Below are 6,000 nucleotides of genomic sequence, written 5' to 3'. Positions count from 1 at the left end.
ATATTGCCATTTAGCAGATTATATAGAATCTGGTTTTTCATTCTTAGTGGTGAAAATCATCCTTGCCCTGGAGCATTTCATGATAGTTGGCTTGACTGAGATGAGGTCATTGAAGAGTTTGCTTACTGCTATGGACCTATGGGTTATTAAAGATCCATATCTTGAAAGTTATTGTAAAGTTTGCATATAGTCATCATGTTGAAAACAGGAAAAACAGAACAATGAGAAATGTTTTAATGTACAATGATTATAATTAATTTTGCATTTTTATGGATTAATTCTATAAAAAATCTGTACCAAACCCCAGTTCTATGAGTAATATGCACAACATCTCTAGAGTGAGTCCTTGTGCCAGTATGATAAATGAAAATGGCCTAGTGGTTGATAATAAATCAGAAAAGAAAGAAGGCATAAAAATTCGGAGAGAATTTTGGGTTTACTTATGCATCATATAGTGTAAATACAGGGAATTAACTACTGTATTCTTTTAATCCTTAAAATTCTCTGAAACTTTGTATTCCAGACAAAACTAAATATAGTTTCACCATAAGATTGTTGTGTTTGTAATATATTATAAATACATTTAGGAATTGAACAACATGTTCACTTTCTTTGTTACTAATTTTGCTTGAGAAAGGTGTTCAATTTTAAGGTACTCATTTGTCACTGGTTAAAACTTTCCAGATAGTTGAAAGATAAGTAGAACACAAACCTGTTTTATTCTCCATACAAGCTAGACTTAGCGATTATTTTCCTCAGGCTCATACTGTTTTAAAAGACTATACTCTTCGAGTGACTTAAAAAAATAGAATCACTGTATTATTGCTGAAGTATTAAATACAAATAACTAATACCAGAACATTTCAAAATGGGTAATTTGAATTCAAACTATAATTAAAGGATTAAGTCTATTCTCTTCATGCACAGTCACTAAGTTAAGATGACTTGTAGAAATCTTATGATGTATTTGTTCAGCCTTATTTACATTCTCTTTTTCTATGCCTGATATAAACGTGAGTACAATACAAATACATCAAGACAAATTGTGTATGGTTAACCACTCAATCAATTTTATTATGTTTGCATTATCTCGTTTGCAATTTTACCTGTAACATTATATGACAAATAACAATTACTGATCTAATGAAGGAGAAGAATTAATATCTATGGAACAGCATCTGATCAACAAAATAAAAAATCAAATTCATAATCAAGTCTGAAGTGTCTTTCTTTTCTTAGAAAATTCGTCTCCTTTTCCTCCTTCGGAAACCAAACATACAGATGACATCAGTTCTCTGATCAGAGACCACTTTAGGTTTAGCATGAGGGGAGCATTCTGGAAAAGGGTCACAGCTAACCCTGCTACCTCTGCTATTTAATCAATCAAACCTCCTCTCAGTTTTGAACAAATGCTTTGCCCACATTATACAGAAGTTAGCTATTTCTCGTTACCTGTCTGAGTACTTAAATTGCAGCTGTCTTCTGCTCAAAGTGGATGCCTGAATTCCATACATGAATGCATTTCATATTGTCACATGTACTACTAAGAAAGAACCAACTACATGGCCATTTTTATTGGGGGGGGGGGGTGGGGGGGTGAGAGAGTAGTTCATACAAAATATGCATTATGGATGACACTGTGTCTGTGAATACATGGGAGAGTTTTGGTAAACTACTTTTAAGAATATAACCTATTTTCATTGAATCATCTTTTTGAAGGATTCTGCATTTCCCCTTTAGTGGTATAGAACATTTACTTTCTAAATTTGGTTCTCTGAAGTAGATGAGATTGTGCAGTGTGCTAATTCTCTACAGTGTCATTCAACTCAGTAAATGTAGATGATTTCCAAAAATCCTAGAGAATTTTCAAACAATGGCTATAATATTGAGAATCATGGCAGGTATGAAAGACTATATCTCATCACCATGCGAAAGTGTTGAATTTACTCAGAGAATTCAACAGGTGTCAAGTAACTTTCCTAAAAGTTATAATGCATAATGACAGCAGACTCTCAAAAATAAAAACCTTAGCCAAGTTCACTGAATTAGTATAAAGGATTTCTGAGCAGGATACCTGTTCATTCTCTTCATGTCTCTATTGCACTACACAGCTGTTGATGACCATGATTGTGGTGATCTGTTTCCCTTACCTTCAGTACACTGAACTCTTTCGATGGCAACTTCATTTATTTCCTTTCCCACCACCAAATGCATAATTGTTGCTCTTGTGGAAAAGTAAAGGTATTTATACATTTTCCGAAAGCATGCCTTCTTTATATAACTGTTGTTTTGTTTCTATCCATATACATTTACTTTAGGTTATGAGGAACAACAGGCCAAGAAAGAACTAAGCTCTTCCAGTCAGAACTTTAACCTATATTTTAATTTTTTAAATATTACGTATATTACATATTTGCAAGTGTTATGTGTTTAGTTCTGCATGCTTGCTCAACTATCCAGGAAACCACAAAGATAACAAGATACAAGTCTATTAATAAGATAAGCCAGTGTAGATGTCTAGCAGGATATAGTGTCTGAAACTGGCAGAAGCTTCTTTTTCTACAGTTTTTCTAAAAGCTTGGGAATTTAATCAACAACTTGAAGACCAGTCTGTGACTCTGCAACTCTGTCTTTGAGTATATGGACCTGAAAGCCTCAAATCCATACAAAATATATACACAAAGTATCTTTGAATAACTCAGAAAATGTAAATATCCCAGAATAGCATCAGTTTTTTTCACGTGGAATACATTTATGCATGGCAAAAATTGCCAGAATTCAACTCTTCCTGAATTTTAAATTATCCACATGATAAAACTAGCCACAGTTTGGATTTTGAAAGAATAGGAAATATGCATCATGGAATATATAGCTGGAGGAATGTGCAAAAAAGGCTTACTAAAGGCCTCTGAACTGAAAGAACATTTGCAGATGAGAGAATTGATGAGATAGAAAACTAAGCACATGAAATGAGAACAAAGTAAAGATTTTCTCAAAGCTTTATTTGTGTCTTGTTTGTCAGTGCTTGAGAAATCTTTCATATTGCTATTTTTGTGTTTTGTTGATTTCTTGGTAAGGAGAAAGCTAGAAAGCTTATTGGGGAAGAAACTACCATTCTTAAAGAGTAACATATGGTCACAGAATAAATTACTGGGCTACCTCATAGCAAAAAAAACCCTAAACCCAAAAGTGGTATTAGTGTGAGAGCTGTGTGTCTTTGGGTTAAAAACTCAGTAGACTTTTTTTTTGCTATTTTTGTTTTAATTTGGTTGTTTTGGGTTTTTTTGAAAAAAAAAATCGTGAAAATATGATTATTATGTTTAATTAGCTTGCTCCTGAGATGATAACTATATTGCATTTTATAAGCCCCTTTATGGAGAGGGGAAACCCCCATGTATAGCCATAAAGGTGATTGCTAATCTATCAGACAATATGATACTATATCAAAGCCAGCTGAAATTAAGTGAAACAACGGTATAATGAAGGTGAGTCATAAGGGACCAGGGACACCTTGTTTCCTCTTTTCTTTAGGAGACTACATTAGAGATACATTAAATAGTCTTCCTGTTTGCATGCGAACTTTTTATTTCCTGCTAAAAAATGCTGAAAGTCCTTATGTATCATTGCATTAATCTGACTTTTTGTGCATAGTCCTGTCGATAGCTTTTATCTAAAAGTCTGACCCTGTGAGTGCAGTTTATTTAGCCTGAACTGCACATGAAAATGATTCAAGGGGCTGGAAAATGCAAGAGGCACCCATCCATGTGGAAAACCATTTTTGGAAGTGATCCTTTACTAAATGCAGCAAAGAAAGTGTGTATGCATGCCAGGAATGAGCTTGCCTTCTTTCTTTCTTGTTGTTTTTTTTTTTTTTTTTTTTTTTTCTTTTTTTTCCTCCGTTTTCTTTTTTATTTAATGGAAATTTTGTCAAAATTTACAAGTCCTGGAGTTTTACTATTCAAAGTAAAAAGTGAGAATGTACTTTATCAACTTCTTCAATTTTCTATTTGGCAAATAGTGCTTTTCCTTATATTCCCTAAAACACAACCGTCTTTCGCATGTGGCTTACAAGTAATGGGATTGTTTACTATACAACAAGAAGACAGTGCAACAACATTCAGGTAATTATGGGAATAGCCTTCTTTTAATCGGCTATTATTGCAAAAAGTCAGTGCAGCTTGTGTTTTTTGCTCATGTTACAACAAAATCAATATAGGACTACACTGGCATAGCTGAACTTAGACATATACAATTAGAGTTCTATCTTTGTTAGGAGGACAGTAGTGATCTCTAGATATACTACTGAGAGGTCAATCTGTTGTAAAATGCACTTGCCACATCAGTATGGCACTGTGCCAGGCAGTGTCCAAGTGCGCTTGCTTCTTACCTTTCTTAAGACTCCTGGTATTCTAAGATACACATGCATATCCTAGGACTGACTCACTACATTTTTTATTAGATGCAAGATAATCCAAACCACTTTATCTTTTTGGTTTTCACTCTAAACTTGGTATGAGGCTATGAGCATTGCCTCTGCCACCATGACTGAAGAGGCAAGGTAAGTATTGCTCACCTTGCAGTCATGCACACTGAGACATAAGGCACAGTACTATACTTTCAGTTTTAGCTCTATACGATATATGATGCTAAATGGGATCAGGACAGTGATGATGGCTGGGATTATCATTGATTGCACACTGGGCTGGGAAGTGGCTTCACAAAACTGATAGTTTTCATGCTTAGATTTGCTTATTTCTTCTTTGGTTTTCTCACCAAATGATTAATCACTTGCAAAATATCGTCTTTACCCTAGGCAGTCTCAGGGCCTTCCAACCATGAAGGGTCGTAGGTGTTAGCTCCTGCCTACTATGCATATTGCAGTGGGCCCAGGATATGCTATTTACTGTGAAGAGTGAAGGTTTGTTTACATTTTGGAAGGGATTGTTTTCATTTTGGGTTTTTGTCAGCTTTGAAGCATCTTGTGTTTTTTTTCTGAGCTTTTTACATGTTTTTTTTTTTTATTGCAGATTTGTCTCAAGCTGCAGACTACAAAAACAGCACTCAAGTTGTTATTTTTGAAATCATGAAATGAAAGATTGTGAAGAGGTAATGCAACAATTCTTAAAAGTATAGATCTCAAAGTTTTGAATTGTCAGGAGATTTTCAGTTTTGACATTGTAAAGTGTGGCATTTTCAGTAGATGAGTGGTTTAGTGCATCAGAAAGGTCTGAAGAATTTAAATTTGGAAGCCTAAAAATTAACAGCCTGACTAAGAGCAGCTAAATGATTTCATTTTGAAGGGCTCATATCATCACCAAAATCTACACATTTTTTCCTACAGTGTTTCTTCCCTGCGTCTAAAATAAAATCCTCAGCCACACTCATATTCAAGTAATTTTCTGTATTGCCTCAGTCACAGCAGCAGATAGAAATGTAAGGTTACATCCTGCCGACACAGCAAAAAAAAAGAGTCTTCATTTAACTTACTAATGGCTTCTCAAGCATAATGAAAAAAAAAGTAGGAGATATCAGAATTCTGCAGTATCTTACAAATGGCCAGATGAGCATGTGAGCATTTGCCCACATGGCTGTCAGACCTGCTCTACCATTTGAAAAAATGCTGCAATAGTTCACGCTTATTAAGGCATAGCTGAATGTATTTTTTTCTCTGAATAGTTTATTCAGGTTTGGGATTTTATTAACCTCTGTATTGAAATGCTGATTGTTAAAACAAGCAGGTGAGCTGTTTCAGGTACATTTGGTGGGGGTTTTGTCTTTATTTTTGTACACCTTCAGATATTAAAATATCAAAATGTACTATTTTAAAAATAGCTCTTTTTGCTTCTGCTCCTTAGCAGCTCCCTATAGTTTGCTATCCAGTATGAGTATTGCCACTGCAGCACTTGCAGGCATGTTGTTGGAATTCAGATTTCTCTTTTCACTGAATCTCTTTGCTTTAGTAATAGACACAAAATCTGCATCTCCAGAAAGAGTTGGGGA

Source organism: Psittacula echo (genome assembly GCF_963264785.1).
Source record: "Psittacula echo genome assembly, chromosome: Z".
NCBI lineage: Eukaryota > Metazoa > Chordata > Aves > Psittaciformes > Psittacidae > Psittacula > Psittacula echo.
The sequence above is the reverse complement of the archived record's forward strand: the minus strand, read 5'-3'. Positions refer to the sequence as shown.